The sequence below is a fragment of the Furipterus horrens genome, unplaced genomic scaffold (assembly GCF_987537825.1).
Source record: "Furipterus horrens unplaced genomic scaffold, mFurHor1.1.pri manual_scaffold_12, whole genome shotgun sequence".
Taxonomy (NCBI): domain Eukaryota; kingdom Metazoa; phylum Chordata; class Mammalia; order Chiroptera; family Furipteridae; genus Furipterus; species Furipterus horrens.
This window is the reverse complement of record NW_028327182.1, coordinates 82,969,835-82,986,533: the sequence shown is the minus strand read 5'-3', so window position 1 is coordinate 82,986,533 and position 16,699 is coordinate 82,969,835.

The following is a 16,699-nucleotide window of genomic DNA, read 5'->3' as shown; positions in this document are numbered from 1 at the left end:
TTGTGCCTATTAATGATTACAGGTTGGTGGCTTCTGCAGCACCATGTCCAAGATATAAGGGAGGCAGAAAGGAAACTCTGAGTTAAGTAGATTGCTCCACCAATGTGGGTGGGCAGTCTTCCAGTCCATGAAGAGATGAACAGAACAAAATGGAGGAGCAAGGGCAAACATGCTCCTGCGTGAGCTGAGACATTTATCTTTTCCTGTCCTCTGGCCTTTGACTTTGGATTGGAACTATACCACTGGACTTCCTGGGCCTCTGGCTTTCAGATGGCAGATCATGAGCTGTCTTATCACCCATAATCTGTCAGCAAATCCCTCATAATAAGTCTCTATCTCCATTCTTTTTTTAAAAAAGATTTTATTTTATTTTTAGAGAGAGGGGAAGGGAGGGAGAAAGAGAGAGGGAGAGAAACATCCGTTTGTGGTTGCCTTTTGCATGCCCCCAAGTGGGGACCTAGCTCACAACCCAGGCATGTGCCCTGACTGGGAATTGAACCGATGACCCTTTGGTTGACAGGCCGGCACTCAATCCACTGAGCCACACCAGCCAGGGTTATATACTATTGATTCTGTTTTTTAGGAGCACCCCGACTAAAACATCCAGGGAGCTGACTATTTGTCATTTCTCAAATCCTGAGGTCCCTATGCAGTCCACCTTCTTTCTTCCGCCTTTCAGGGTCTCCCAGTGCTTATTGTGTGTGTCCTGGCCTTTTGAGTTGGGGGCAGGGGGAGGACCTGGGAGGAGTGGGGCTACTCTTATCTTGAAGGAACCTGAAGTCTAAAAATTTTAATGTGTAAAATTTAGTTGTTGATATGGTCTTAATGTTACCAAACCAAAGGGGGATTCAGCCACCTGCTGCTGAACACAGGCATAAAACGGAAGTTGGTGGGGAAGGAAAAATGTCTTTATTAAAATGTTGCACCGCTTGGGCAGATGGGGGACCCCTGGCTCCAGGCCATCCTCACAGACAGAACCCCTCCAGAACCAGAAACAGTGTAAATGATAGAAATCTGAACCATGTTAAATAATATACCCTAACTAAGAAAATAAAGGAGTTGGGAGAAGGAATATGGAAAAACATGTTATTTCTTATCAGAGTGGTGATAAATTATGTCTAAAATTGAAGCATGTTAGAAAAAAATGATTGAAAACTAAGTTTTCATCAATGTTTTTTCTTATCCTCAGAAGAATAAGAATACCTTGTAAAGAAAAAACATCAATTTTATTTTGACAAATTTCCTTCAAGTGAAATGAAATTCAATACACTTTATTAAAAGTGATATGATCTCATTTATTAAGTGAATGTCATTTATTCCATCTAGCCATATATCGTCTGTCTATCCATGCATCTGTCAATGGACACGCACGCACAGAGTAAGGCCTCCTTTGGAAAAGGGGTGGTGGGGTGTTCTATTCTAGTTCCAACTTGCCACAGGGGCTTCCATGGGGCCAGCTGGATAGCTTTGAAATGTGTTCCCCACAGCCAGGTGGCACAAGGGACGGGGGTCTGACAACTGCAGAGGAATCCAGAGGGTGAGTGAGGGACTAATCAGCTGCTGTGGTGGCAGAGCCAGGGGAGGTGCTTGTGCTGGGCGCAGCCTGCTCTCCTAGACTTTGTCAGCGCACAGGATGTGTGACTGGTTCCTGGGGACACATGGGGACCTAATGGGACAGAGACCTGGAGTGAGGTTCTCTGGCAACCTGTTCTACAGGGCTGATTGGTGTAGTGAGGAACACTCAGCGCCAGGAGGCTGGTAATGCTACCTCGGGTGCCAAAGGTTGAAGAAGGGGTTGCTAAGGGGCTCGCTGGGGTCATGGGAACTTCAAGGACCTTTTGCAGGGCCGTGGAAAACACCGCCACAAGCCACGTGTAATTGACAGCCAGACCCGTCTGGGAGTACTAGCTGAGTAAGGACCCGGTACTTCCTCACGCTGCCTCCCTTTCGGCAGCAGAGGGGCTGAGGTGATCGCTTCCCCTCAGGGGAGGGGGGAGGTAGGAGAGAGAAGAGGCAGAAGCACCACACGCCGCCTCCCCACTTCTGAACTGAAGCCGCAAAAGTTGAAGGAAGGAGAGACTAACGCTCAGCTAAATTTTGGGACTTTCACTGTTATATGGACTACATATTTCAGTGTTTGAATTGAGGCTATTTTTATGACTAAAAGCGACCGAAAGATATTTTATTATCTTCTAGGAGTTCAGAAGCTCGTGTGCACCTGCACCCAGCTGCATGCCCATCCTGGGTGCCCAGCACCTTTGCGCTGCTCTGTCTTCCCAGAATGCTCTCCAACGAGGGCAGCCCTGCTCTCCCCTCAAGGCCCTGCTCCACACGAAGCTCTCACGGACCTGCCCACATGGAGACTTTGCTGACTCCTCCACCCTCTCTGAGCACCTTAGTTATGTCACTCGTTAAGTACAACACAGACTGTACCTACGATGTCACCAAAGTCTATGCTAAGCCAAACGCGGGCACCGTTCTAACGCTGAAACGAACCCATTCTCTCTTTTGCTTCTGTGACAGTCTCTCTGTGCTCATGGGAAAAGGAGAGCAATATCACTTCAAAACTTGATAGAAAAGAAAATTAAATTCTTAGCCCTGGGGCCTGTGAAATTGGTAACCGTCCCCTTTGCCATCCCAGCAAGAGCCCATACCCTCTGAGACTGGCGTTTAGGAAACAGAAGCACAGCCAAAGTAACAATTTTTTATTTACCCTCCTGCCTGTGACAGACCTCATGCATCTATTCCCACAGTTTCTGGGATACGATGATTCCCTGTATTCTGAGACCCCTTCCTGCCAAGTGACATGCCTGGGGATACATAAATTGCATAAAATGGAACCAGTTAGAGGAACAGGTTGTAGAAAATTTCAGTACCTTGTTGAGGTGGAGAAGTCACTAAATTGGAATCAATGACTATGAAATCCCAGGGTCCCAGAATATTGATGGAACTGGGGTTTTGTTTTGAATATTTTATGGTGGCTGGGGAATGTCTGTCGAAGTGAATCCATTTTTTATATCTATGGGAATAGCAACATTACTGTCACCTAACCCTAAATAAATAAAAAGAAGTAAGATGTACCACATTTAGAAATGCTGGTGTCATCCCCAGTTGAGGCAGGTTGGTTGGGAAGGAGAGGAGTTATGATGTGTGTCTGCTACCCCACCTCAGCCAATGCCCTGTGCCCAGTGAAAACTTAGAGCGTACTCTTGGCTAAATGGGTCAACCTTAACCAGTTTTTCAACAAAATTTCCAGTTTATGTACGTAAAAAAAGTTCAATGGCTTAATAAAAAAAAATGAAAGGTCCTCTGCATAAAGGAGGATTTTCTAATCCAAATAATGAACAACAAAGTGAAACAAAAACCTTCTCTTCACAGATGACAACAGTGAACCACTAGGTGTGAGTGAGTAACTAATATTTAATTGGCTTCCAAATACCTATGACAACTCTTAGTTACTTTTCATCACTTCATATAGTATTTTTAGGCTTTTATAAGTGAAACTTCATAATCCTGTTGCATAACGCAAGGATCATACTTTCCAGTGTACTTCCTGTGTGTGTGGTCCAGGTTACCTGAGTTTTAGCTAAATTTGTGTAAGAATGACATTTTAAAAACTAATACGAGGATTAACTATGTTGTTAGTCAAAAAAGCAACTTTCCACAACCTTCCTTAATCTATTACAGTTTTCAGCTGTCTGAGTCAGAGGATGCCAGCGCACTTTTGGAGTAAATACATGCTTAACATTCTGAAGGGATCGTTCAGTGCAATAAGGAGGATTTTCTATTATGGTGTTGAGATTTTCTAAACACTATAAAAAATCTTTTCTTTTTGTTTTTGCCTCTTCAACCTTTGAAAATACCCTGCTTTCTCCCACCAATGGTGTATGAGTTTTTTTTTTTTTTTGTAGGAGAAACATTTTGAGAAAATGCTCCTTTATATGAACTTTCAAAGCTATTTTCTGAACTGTTAAATCTTTTCCTTTGCATTCAACGCTTTGTTATAAAGAGCAAATCACTTGAAAAAAATAGATGATTCCTTTTTATAGTGTTGCTTTGAGTGTAAGTTGAAAAGATTGCTTTCGAGCTTTCACTACTCAGTCATTATTGGGCGTCACTCCTTCTGGCTTTACCTCTCACCCATTTTATTTTCAGTGGGGAGGGTTCGGTTTCTGTGCGTGACTTGTGTCTTTCTGTAGTTTATTTGCTAAAAGCGATGGGGGGGAAACGTGGTAAAACTTTATTGTGTTCTCCAGGGCAATACTAGTAGGAAGAATGATGTTTTATTCTTCAACACGACATCAGCCTCGGTAGGTGTGGAGAGGGGGTGCACGCCGTGTGTTCAGGTAGGACACTGTGGCAGCATCCTCCCCGGTTTCAGTCTTATTTTGCTGCTGCTTTTCTCCTTTCTCCCTTTCTCCTTCCTTCCTCTCCCCTCTACTCCGTTTCCTCCCTCCATTTTGTCGCCCCCCCCCCCTTCCTCGTGGATCTTTCTCTACACATTTCCAGAGTTGGCCAGAGTTCAAGGGAGGGGCGCCTGGCTCTGGGATCACAAGATTTAAGCCTAGAACAGATGGAGAAGCTGCTCCGAAGTCTGAAGGAACTTACTGGTGGCCCCAGGCTCTGGTCTAATTCCAGGTCAGGACCCACGACTCAGGTAATAGGTAATTACACGGGTGTCTTAAGGAAATTGCCAAGTTTGTGGTTTCAAGGAGGATCAAGCTGGGACCCAGCAATAAGCCACCTGGCCTCCCCCACTAACTGGGACATTTCTGGGTTCCTATTTCTAATGGTTCACTTACCCTGAAGACTGTCACCTCAGCATTCAGGGTTACACCTTGTTGGCTCCACTGTTTCTATCCTAGTGCAGACAAATACATCACCGCCAGGAATCATCACTTAAAAAAACCCTTTTTTACTCTTAGTAGTTTCTGAAGAGTAATTTCTTAGAGCTTGTGCTCCCTAAGAACGATATTTTCAGTAGATGAGCACGCTCTACACTTATTTTCTGTTGTCAATCAGAAGGGCTCACCCCCAGGGGCTGGGAGCACAGCCACCTGAAGGACAGCCTGCAGTTCCCTCTGGAAATCGCCCAGGGCTGTTCTTGGGGGCAGCCTGCGGTACTGCCGGTTTCTGAGGGATTATAAGGTCATCTGCCCTTGGCCAAGGCAGGCCCACTCTGAAGGGCCCTCCGGGCTTCCCTGGGCCCCGTGGGGTGGCTGAGGGAGGCTGCGCCACAGCTCAGCTCTGCTGCCTTCCACTCCGGTCCACGGGGCTGAGGCCCAGAGCTTTCTCAAACGCATGGACTGCATACTCATCTCCGCCCCAGAGCTTACCTCCAGGGCACCCAGCCGAAGGCATTCTCCTTTCCTAGTCTTAGCAGGGAAGATAATCACAAACAAAACTAAAAAATAAATGATTTCATAAGTTATTAACGGAAGAGTACATTGCACAGCATTGTGTGCTAACATGTCAGAGTCAAGCTCTCATCTTTGGTTGGGCCACAGAAATAGGTGAGTAGGACCCCAAACAACTGGGTAGAAGAACAGACATTTAAACTTACAGAAAAGAAATGTCCAGAGCAGACCCAACACAAGATAGCCACACTGGAGGCAGGTGCCTGTAGGACTGGGGGCACAGACTGCAGACAGAGTGGCTTAGTTTGAATTCTTGCTGTGCCATTTACTGTGTCTCTGTGCCACACGCCCCTGTTTGTGAAATGAGAATAAGAGTACTTATTCCTTAGGGCTGTGAGAGGTTGAGTACATGAAGGAGCCATGGCCAGACCATATATAAAAATAGAACTCTTTACCACAATCCATAGCAACTGGCCCAGAAAACCAACCCATTCTCTGTAGGAAGCAGCACAGGAAGCCAGCCTGCCATCTCCAAGTCAGACACATTTGGGAAATCAAACCACCATTTATAGCATACGATTTGGAAGACAACCACCCCTGTAATAGCTGACCCCAAACAGCCAGGATGTGATTCCTAACTAACAGCTATTCTAAATTTTGTCTCTGCTTCCAACTTAGGACCAACCAGAAAAAGGCAAACATGCCCTTAGCCAATCACATAGGATGCCCTGTTTCTAGTTAGTCCTCCTACAGCTTCCTTGTCCAACAGCCTCCAGCCGCCGGACACCTGGAGCCTTCCCTTTTTGCTGTGATACATTTTCCCCACTCCCCTGCCTGCCTTTTAAGTCTCTGCCAAGTGCAAGCCATGGTGGCTGACTTCCTTGCTATATAGCAAGCTCCGATGAGTAGCCTTGACTTGTTCTCATTTGGGCAGTCTTTGTTGATTTCTGCAGTTGTTGGAAGGAGTAAATGTGTTTGTGTTTGTAAACCTCTTAGAAACAGGGCTTGGCACATAATAAATGTGATACAAACACTTGTTTTAAGTAAAATAAATAAAAGCTGTTCATAGCTTAGAGGCAACATCCACCCTTAATAATTTCCTCATATACATTTAATTTGATATTGTATCCTTTTTGTTTATTATAATAAGCTATTTTTATTTCTAGTGGTTATTCTAACTTTCAGAAGTTCTGAAGTGGATACAACTACCTTCATAGTCTGGAGAAGGTTCTGGAGAAGGTTCTGGAGCCGACACTAAACCAGATGGGTGTCCTTCCCTTCCCTTCAGATGGCTTCTAGAAGGGTTTTCTCAACACCCCAACTTTAATAGGTTCTGGTGTTGTTTTGCAGGTTCCCATTGACCCCTTTGAGTCCAGCTATCTCTCTCCAGGCTCAAGATTCTTGGTTCTGGGAAGCTTTTTCCCCTTGTTCCACTATCTTATAGAACCTCTAAGGAAGACTACCCTTATCCATTATGTTGTCATGTTCACATATCAATTATACTACCTTTTCTGACCTTGACTGAAGGGAAAATTTCATTAGGAAATCCTGTATACAGTAGTCCACCCTTACCAGTGAGGGATATGGTATAAGACCCCCGCAGTAGATGCCTATAACTGTGACTAGTACCAAACCCTATATTTTATATTATTGTTCCCTATACATACCCACGTATGATAAAGTTTAATTTATAAATTAGGCACAGTGAGATAAAAACAATAATAATAAAGTAGAACAATTATTACAGTACATTGTAATAAAAGTTATGTGAATGTGTTCTCTCAAAATATTTTACTGTGCTGTGCTCACCTTTCACATAAAGGAAGCACTTTAGGGCTTCTCTATGGCATTTCCGAACTGCCAGCATCACTCCTCTTGCACATTGGGGCTGTTATTAGGTAAAACAAGGGTGATTTGAACACAAGCACTGTGATACCTCGACAGTTGACCTGATCACCAAGAGGGCTGCTAAGTGACCAGGGGAGAGGAGGGTCTACAGCATGGAGATGCTGGGCAAAGGGATGTGTCACATCCCAGGTGGGAATGAGCAGAACAGCATGAGATTTCATCATGCTCCTCAGCACAATTTAAAACATATGCAAATTTTCTAGAATTTTTCATTTAATATTTTTGGACTACAGCAGACCCTCCATATCACCCTGCCCAGGCTCTGTAGCTTCAGCTTCACTGGAGAGGACACTCCAGCGTCATCGCAAGATGTCGATTCAACACGGGAGGAGACAGATACCATGTCACTCCCGAGTCGGACTGCACAGCCATTCTCGGCGGTGCAGATAGACTCTTAAGAAGCTACACCATCGTCTCTCGAGACGGACGGCTGCCAACAATTTTTGGACTGTGGTTGACCACCAGTGACTGAAACCACAGGCATGAAAACCCGGGGTAAGAGGGGATTACTGCTCACCAATTTATATCACTAATCTATCGGCCATTAAGAATTACCCTGTAGCCCCTGGCTGCTGTGGCTCAGTGGATTGAGGGTTGGCCTGTGAGCCAAGTGTTGCTGGTTCGATTCCCAGTCAGGGCACATGACTAGGTTGCACGTCAGGTCCCCAATTGAGGGCGCGAGTGAGAGGCAACCACACATTGATGTTTCTCTCTCTCTCCTTTCCCCTCTCTCTACAAACAAACAAACAAATAAATTAAAAAAAGAAAAGAATTACCCTATAAAATGCCTAGAGATGTAGAGAAATGTGGGCGACTCTCACTTCTACTCTAAGATGACAGCATGCAGAAACTTCCACACCTGGTTTGTCAGTTGATCCATCACAGCCCCCCAGACTGGGTATTACAGATGAATGAAGTCCTATCCTTGGTCTCAGGGGGTTCAGTACACACACACACACACACACACACACACACACACACATGCTATTCTGTACTATCTGGTACACACACACACACACACACACATGCTATTCTGTACTATCTGGTTTAGGAAAAGGATATAAACCTTATGAGAAATTTTATGTTGAGATTGACCTATATACTTTGAAGAAAGTTCCATTTCTCAAGAGTTCCACACAAAACCTCATTTGTTTCAAGTTCAGTATAGAAATAATTAACTTCCAACATAAAAATAATTAACCTTTTATTCTTTCAATTAGGAAAAAAAATCACAACTAAAAGGAATGACTTCAATTTTGTAACCAGGGTGATGAGGTGATGGGGGCAGAGAGAAGAGACGCATTTTAAAGATATTAAAATGATACGACTATTAGGCGTTGGAGACTGGAGTTAGGGGAGGAACCTGGCTGGAACGGTGCCCAGTATCCAGTTCGGACACGAGGTTGGATGGTGGTGTCCCATCCAGGCAGGGTGCTGGTGGTGACAGAGAGCTCGGTGGAGAAGATACTCCGCTGTGGCTCTGCTGCGTTCAGGGGTACTGCTGAGATGTGCCGGTAGCATTGTAGAGAAGAACAGCTCCTGGAATGGAATTCAGCAGTGAGTTCCAAGCTGGCGATGCAACTTTGGGTCCTGAGTTTGGAGAAGTTCTCATGGCGAGGAGAGAGCTGCTGATACACTAATTCTTTCCCGAGAGGTCCTAGCAGTAAGACAAACCAGGACAATCACGTGTCTCAGGGAGATAATGTTCTGCTTCTGCTCAGGAGCCAAAAGGGGTCGCAAAAGTGAACCTTGGGAAGATACCAGGGACACACTGATGGGCCACGGTTTTGTCTTGGGCTGGCCCAGATGGTGGTTTCTGAACAAATGAAGTTTCAGGGGGCACTGAGCTGCCCGCCTCCTCGCTGGGTTCAGAGTGGGACTCACTCTGTGACAGCTGGGTGTTGAGACAATGAACTGCTGGCCACCTGCCTCCCTGTAGCGCTGTAATTTAGCTGAGGCTTTTCTGCCTTTTGTCATGTTAAATGGTGCCTGCCAGTGTCTCCCTTCCCGAAAGCTTGTGCTTAATCTGTAAACAAAATGAGTGACTCACTCCCTATTCCCAGTCTGCTCTTAAAGAACTCAAGTTTTCTTAACCAGATCCCTGGGGAACCCCTTTGGGCTCAATATGAAATTCATCTTTATTTCTGAATTACTCACTCCTTTCAAAACTAGTTTCCATTTCCTGGGGAAAAGCCGCCCTCTGCCTGTTTAATGCTTGTTTTGTTTTTTGGGGGGATCCTGTGTGAACCCTATTTGCTAGGGTCCTTCTTATGCAGCATCATCTCAAGCTCTCTAGTTGGTGGTAAGGAGCCAACCTCCACATCTTTCAAAGCCACGGATTGTTGATTGTTTGCTGGCCCATTCTTCTCAATCCAACCTCTTAACGCTTCCAGGGTTATGTCTGTCAGGAAGAGAGTGAGAGGATAATCTGTCTTCAGAACCACCATGCATTTCAGTGGCCACTCGGCATCACCAGAAAGCTCACTTTCCAAGGGCTCAGAGACTTAGCCTTCCTTGGACGTACACTCTGGTTTCTGAGTTGACTGACTAGAAGAGCCTTCCCCAGCTGTAATGTTGGCCAAGCCATCTGCTTAAGGTTAACCGTACTCCGTGCCTTCTGGACTGAGAGCCTGGGATCTCCAACCACACAGGGCTTGAGGTCACCTTTAGTGACCCTTATTTGTTGTTTCAGGGTGTGAGAGCAGTGAAAACAATAGTTTTCTTCCTTAAGACAGTGATCTAAAGTAGCTTTAAATACACTTATAATTAAAAAGGCTTACACTGGACAGACTTCCTAAGGAGCTTCCTTCTAAGAGGCCACAGAAAGGGATGAGGGAGTAGGAAATCCCTAACCTCCCTTTTCTAGCCTCTTGCCACCTCGGACCTTTCACTTTCCCTGGGCTCCGAATGGCCAGCTTTTCCACCAGTGGAGATATGGTGCCTTCCAGAGGAAGCGCCTGCTGTATCTTCAGCTGTAAGAAGTAGTGCTTCCTATATTTTCTTTAAAAACATATTTTATTTATTTTTAGAGATAAGGGAAGGGAAGGAGAGAAACATCAATGTGAGAGAGAAATATCAATCGGTTGCCTCTCCTACAATGCAACCAGCGAACTGAACCCACAACCCAGACACATGCCCTGACGGGGAGTGGAACCTGGTGACCTTTTGCTTTACAGGATGACACCCAACCAACTGAACCACACTGGTCAGGGTCCTATATTTTCTTACACCCGAAATACATCAACATTTTCTCTGTGGCAACTACCAGCACAGGAGGATATAGGTGGATATTTCTTTGTTCTCAGAAGCCCTGGCTCATGATTAGTCATCACTTTTTAGGTGCTACAACTTAATAAAAGAAACAAAGAAATATGGGAATTTACTAAAGGTGTAAATTAGGGGCATGACAGTTTCTATCACAAATTATGGGCCTTTGTTTTTAAAAAACTTTTCTTGTGAGATCCCCTAAAATGGTTTAATCATTTGGAATTGACTTACACATTCTGATATATCTAATATATAGACAGAGTTCCTGCAATTTTGATGCTCACCTTATAAGAAGAAAAAGTGTGTACTTCTAAGCCAAAAAAGTGGCTTATTTGCTGAGTGTAAGGGCATCAGTATGCAAACATTAACTTTATTATTTTATGTCCAATGAATGTTAAGTTTGATGTTAGCTAGCTAATGAGTTGGAGAGGAAATTACTTCTCCTAGGTTTCTCTGACAATAATCAAACTATGGTGTCATTCTTATGAGAAGGCTTAAAGATTTTCCGGTGTATTGTTGACTGACCAGAAAGCTGGAGAAGCAAAGTACTGGGCATATTTGCACTGATCTGCAATGGGTGGGGTAGTTGCCTATGAGTCCCTTGAGTATCAGTGTGTCCATTCATGGAACACATGGAAAGAACCCAGTTACATGAAGGCAGAACAAAGATCATAGTCATCTTCTCTATTTTGTATGATATCTTTGCGACTAAATGGGAAATAAGGAAGGGGTTGAATTTGTGGACGGATCTACTGCTGTTTGGTAAGAGCCAGTAGAGGATTTTCCTGTGTCTGTCTTGGCCATTCCAACATGTTGGGGGACTTTTGTACAGAGAGTTCGTTGCTCTGAGGGGATGATGTATATGCACCACATTCTCCCTTCTCCCTGTCTCACAGGGCAAGCCTCCTATTGAAGATTCTCTCCTAACAGGTGACCCTCAGAAATGACTTCACCTCCCACAGGAGGGAGACTTTATGTTTGTCTTGGAGCTCCAATTAGAGTTTTGGAAAAACTCTGAAAGGAGCCTAAAGCTAATGGACATCTGAGAAGTTTTTGGTTATGCTAAGTAATACAGGACATTGAGTTAGAGAGACATTGGTTACATGGAAAAGATATAGTCTGATTTATCGATGAAGAAGAGAGAGCTATGACTTCTGAATCCACCGAGGATGAGAAAGGCACTCAGTGTACTCAGTATTGTAAGAAGAAATAGAATAAAAACATTTGAAAACAGACTGCACATTTATCGGAAGCTAAAAAGTGGATCAGCATGGTATGACTATACAGATGAACTTGTTTGTGGGATCTAAATATTTTGCATTTGTGTGTGTATGGGCATGTGTGTATATGAGCAGGCATACCTGTGTGTGCGGTGCATGGTGAGCTTGGGAGGCAGTGCTTGAGCCTGTAGGGAAAAAAGAGCCACTGGACTTTCTCCCTGGGAAACTTTGCAAGTGTGATTGAGGCATTGATTTATTTTTCACTTCTCAGTGGTGATACACAACTTTTCTTTAAAGAGGACCCGGTTTCTATTTGCTATTCTTATAGAGAATAAAGGTTTAATTCCTGAGTTTAGCTGTTGGGTAAATGTGCTGTTAAGCCTGCTGTTTTATAGTCAGGCCTGCAGGTAGCCCCTAACAGCTTTCCTTCTTGATAGCCCCTTTAACGTGTGCAGTTGCTGAGTGTGCTCAGGACTCACATTCTGATATGCAGTGACCCCTGTCACATATTAAAGGAGGGAGCGGTCTCATCAAGGAAGGGGGTTTGAAAGGCAGGGAAGCAGAGTACAGCCTTAGGAGCTGTGTAGAATTAGTGTGTCCATTTATGGCACACATAGAGAGAATTCAGCTGTGGGCTGAAACGTTGAGGACTGTAATAGGACCAAAGACAAGAGTCAGACCCAACAATGTGCAGAAATCTGAGAGAAATCACTGCTTCAAAAGAACTATTGATCTACCTAAAGAAAAAAGGAAAAGATCTGCAAATGGTGGCTTCCTGGGTCATATTGGAGGTAAAACAATCAGTTCAGCTCCCTGTGTTCTGTAGGTCCAAGCGATGGGGATGAAGACCAGCAGGCCTTGGTGTCACTTTCTTCTGAGAGCCTCCTGTCTCTTTGGAGAACTCTTCTGATGCATGGAGTGTCAGGCTGCCTGCTGGCTCATCGGAATCCTACTGACGTTGCACTAACATCAGGACAAGATTTAGGCTCTAACGTTTCCTACTTCAAACACAAAATTTACCAGACTAATGACACATACTTTTTGAAGTTCTGCTAACTGCTCTATAATGGGACAATCAGCAAGTTAATTCTTCCAATATGTTAGTTACCTAATTATTTACATTCTTTCCACAAGGATAATATCTTAACACGGCCAAAATGCACACTTCCTCTTAAAAGGACCTGAAAGTAACTTTTATGGCAAAGTGAAGCTGGAAGAGATGCTGAAGATGAGTCAAGTTCCATCTTTTCATTTTATAACTGGGGCAAGAGAGGCCCCTGAAACCTGCCTACAGAGTCATACAATACTAGTGCCTGGGCAGAAACTGGGCCCTGGGCTCTTGGCTGTGTCACGTGTGGTGAGAATCAGAGTCACTACAGCGGGCAGGTGGCATTTGTGGTGGTTGTTAGGAGGCTAATGGCCGCTCCCTAGTCACTGAGCCCTTTATACATGAAGGACGCTCTCTTGAAGCTGGTACTAAAAGAGGGGGGTGTATTGATCCTGGCTTGGTGGGGGGAGAGCGAGACCAAGAGAGAGAGAGTGAAAGAGCACAGATACGCTTACAAGATACATCACAAACCTAGAAACTATATCTATACAGTATTGATGTGTGAGGATCAAAGAACTACCTCCTGAAAACTGGGTCTCATTCGACCCATATAGGTCCCCTGATTTCTGTTAGCTCTGCAGTTTACAACTATTGAGTGGCAAATGTAAATACAAGCATCATCAAAGTGAGCTTGTTACCTCATTTTTTTTTTTTTTTTTTTTTTTTTTTGCTGAGGTTGAGAATAAATTTATTTGAATTATGCTAAACCCTGTACTTAGAAAAAAATGAAAGGGCCTGTACCTGGAATACAGGTACCTCTAAGAATCAGGTTTGTCCTGAAACTCAAAGAAGAATAGAATTGGTAAAATGAGGTTTTAGGCTTGACTTCAGAATAGGAATACAGGCAGACCTCAGAGATATTGTGCGTTTGGTTCCAAATCTCTGGAATAAAGTGACTATCACAATAAAGGGAGTGTTTTTTTTTGTTTTTGTTTTTTTGCTGGTACGAGGGTCTTGCCTCCAATTTGTGAAAAAACACACCATCTGTGAAGCACAATTAAGTGAAGCACAGTAAAATGAGGTCTGCCTTTGCTTGGAAAGTGAAAGGAAAACGAAGAAAATGCTGATAGCGGAGCTGGAGGAAGAAGAGAATTTCTTCAGGAGAACATTTGAGATTTTACAGATTGGGTCACACAGATACGAAATATGTTAGGTCTGTGTTCCCTTCAGGATCGAGCTTGGGAAGGGTTCTTAGGATAGTGAGTAAATTGTTGAGTTGTTTGAGGAGGATCCAATTTACAATATCACTCTTCCCTGCCTGAATTCTAATTAGCTAAGTATAAAGATGCCAGAAACACAAAGTCCAAAGGGAAATTGGACATTAAAAGACTTTAAAATATGTAGAATGGATCCTGGGGAAGGAAGGGAATCTCAGGTAAAACCTGGAGACTTGGAGGCATCACCTTGCAAGTCTCTCTATTTTGCTGTTCTGGAAGAGGTCATGGGAAGATGTGACTTCTGGCTGATCCTGGAGCTGGACCCAAGCAATTGGAGGCTCCACCTCTTCCCTATCCTTAGAGTGTAGGTTCCACCTCCATTCCCACAGCTGGAGCCATTTTCAAAGACACAGCTTTGATGGATGAAGTGTTATTGAGACCATCTGGATGGTCTACAGGACTGAACCTCATTAGGACTTCTATATTAATGAGGTTCCTGTGGGTAGGTAGTTACGGAGATCTTCCTGTCATCTGGAGTTCAATACAAATCTCCTGAGTAAGTTCCCTGCTTAGTAAACCTGCCAGCCACCAATCTGGATGGTCTGTCTCTTTCTTAGGCCTCTCCTTGCCCTCTGCGTAAGGGAACAGTTTCCTTACTCGCCGGGAGACTCCTGAGGTTGTGAACCAATGTGCTAGAAGACAGAAGTGTCTCAAATGCTCTCTGGGAGAGGCTGCACTAGGCATAGGTGAATGGTTTTTCTTAGGAAAGCAGGTGTATAATCTCATATGTTTTTGATAGTATATATTTTTTCTAATGTGATTCTGGATTGTTTTATATACTGGGTTTGGAGAAGATTTTTTTTGTTTGGAGTAACTAGGGTACAGGAACTGGTCATTTCTGCTTTCTACCTTTCGTATCTGGGTGCTGACACTTGATGTCTTATTTTTTCTTTTTACTCTTGACTCTTTGGACAAGTATTTTAAGGGAGAGATTTGAGTTTGGTTGATTCAACTTGGGAGGCAATGAAGGTGCTCGTTGCATGAAAATTAGGGTATGGATCCTGAAGGAGGGGGCTAACTCAGCCCAGGCATTGAGGTGAGAGTCTCTAAGACTGAGCAAAATAAGAATTTGGGAGGGGAACATTTTTGGGATTAATTTTTTCCAGCCATTTTATTTCTGGAGTTTAATTTCTCTCGAGGCACTTAGTGTGTGAGGGCATACATATTGTCTACATTTGGTGCATATTTATATTACTGCTGATGAATTGGGGATTTAAAATGCCCTTTGTGCTCTTTGCACACTTCTGGGGGAGCTCATTAGTGCAGCTGGGAATAATTGCAGATGGGAAATAGGTGGGGAGTGAATTTTAGCTCAGGGTGCAGTTTGACCTGGAAATTAATTTACTAAATGTTCAATTTTGGCCATTTCAGAGCCTTTAGGTACAATAATCCCATCCACACGAGCCCAGGGCAGATACATAAAGAGCAGTAACAGGTGTAGATGAAGAGGTCTCATAAAAGTGGAAGCAAAACTACTCTGATAGGCTACAGGTTTCTTCCCTGAGGGTGAGCCACATTTCCAGCTCATTATGAATGTGGTTGTTCCAGCACTGAGGTAGAAGAGTAAAAGCCGTGTGTGTGTGTGTGTGTGTGTGTGTGTGTGTGTGTGTGTGAGAGAGAGAGAGAGAGAGAGAGAGAGAGAGAGAGAGAGTGAGAGTGGGGAGTGGGGGAGGGAAGGTGTCTTTATTATTATTTATTCTTGCCTCTTGTGAAGGGAAGTTCTCCCCCTGTGATTCCTGCATTCAGGGAGGGGCTAATCTGTTGGTTGGATCCCGCTTTTTCTGTCGGGAGGGGTTAAATCTGCTTGAGGCCATGGCTCAGGTATGACTTGGTTTCTTGTCCTTCCTCCTTTAAGATCTTCCTATCAGACTTCATATAGTAGGTTTCCTTGCTCTGGGTTTTCCTGTTTTCTAACTTCTTGGTGTTAAGTTAATGGGAAGTTGAGTCAGGTCAGACCTCTGCTGGGGCCGTCACAGGGCGTGTGTGGCAGTCTCATCTCTAATTTGCATAAGTACTATATGTTGTCTGTCTCTGGGTCTCTCTCTCTCTCTCTCTGCCTCTTCCCGTTTTAGCCACTGGGTGGCGGGCTCAGTTCACAGAAACAAATCCATTCACCCAGAAGTTCCTTTAACTTTGTTGACAAAAGGAAGACACTTAATAGAAGTTAAGATGGGCTGCTAAGTAGAATTGAGATAGAAACTTAAAAACACAGCCCTTCTATTGCATAATCAGTTTGGCATTTACTGCTTGACGTGTGTCTTACAGAAACTTATTGCTTTTTGTTTCCCTATCCCTCCAAGAAACTTGATTTAAGAAATCAATCAATAAAGATTAATATAGATAACCTGTTGCCACAAACATAGTGATCAAATTCATTCCTTAACTAGACAAGCTGCTTTTTGTTCTCAGACCCCTTAGTCCTTGCTATGGACTGAATTGTATTCCCCGCTCAATGGGACTGTGTTTGGAGATAAAGCTTTTAGGAGGTAATTAAGGTTACATGAGATCTATAGAATTGGTGGCCTTAAATGAACAGGATTTAACATTTCAGAATTATTTGAATAATAAGAACTGGGGACTTAAAGATACCCTAAGACAGAAAAATAATCTAATATTTTTCTC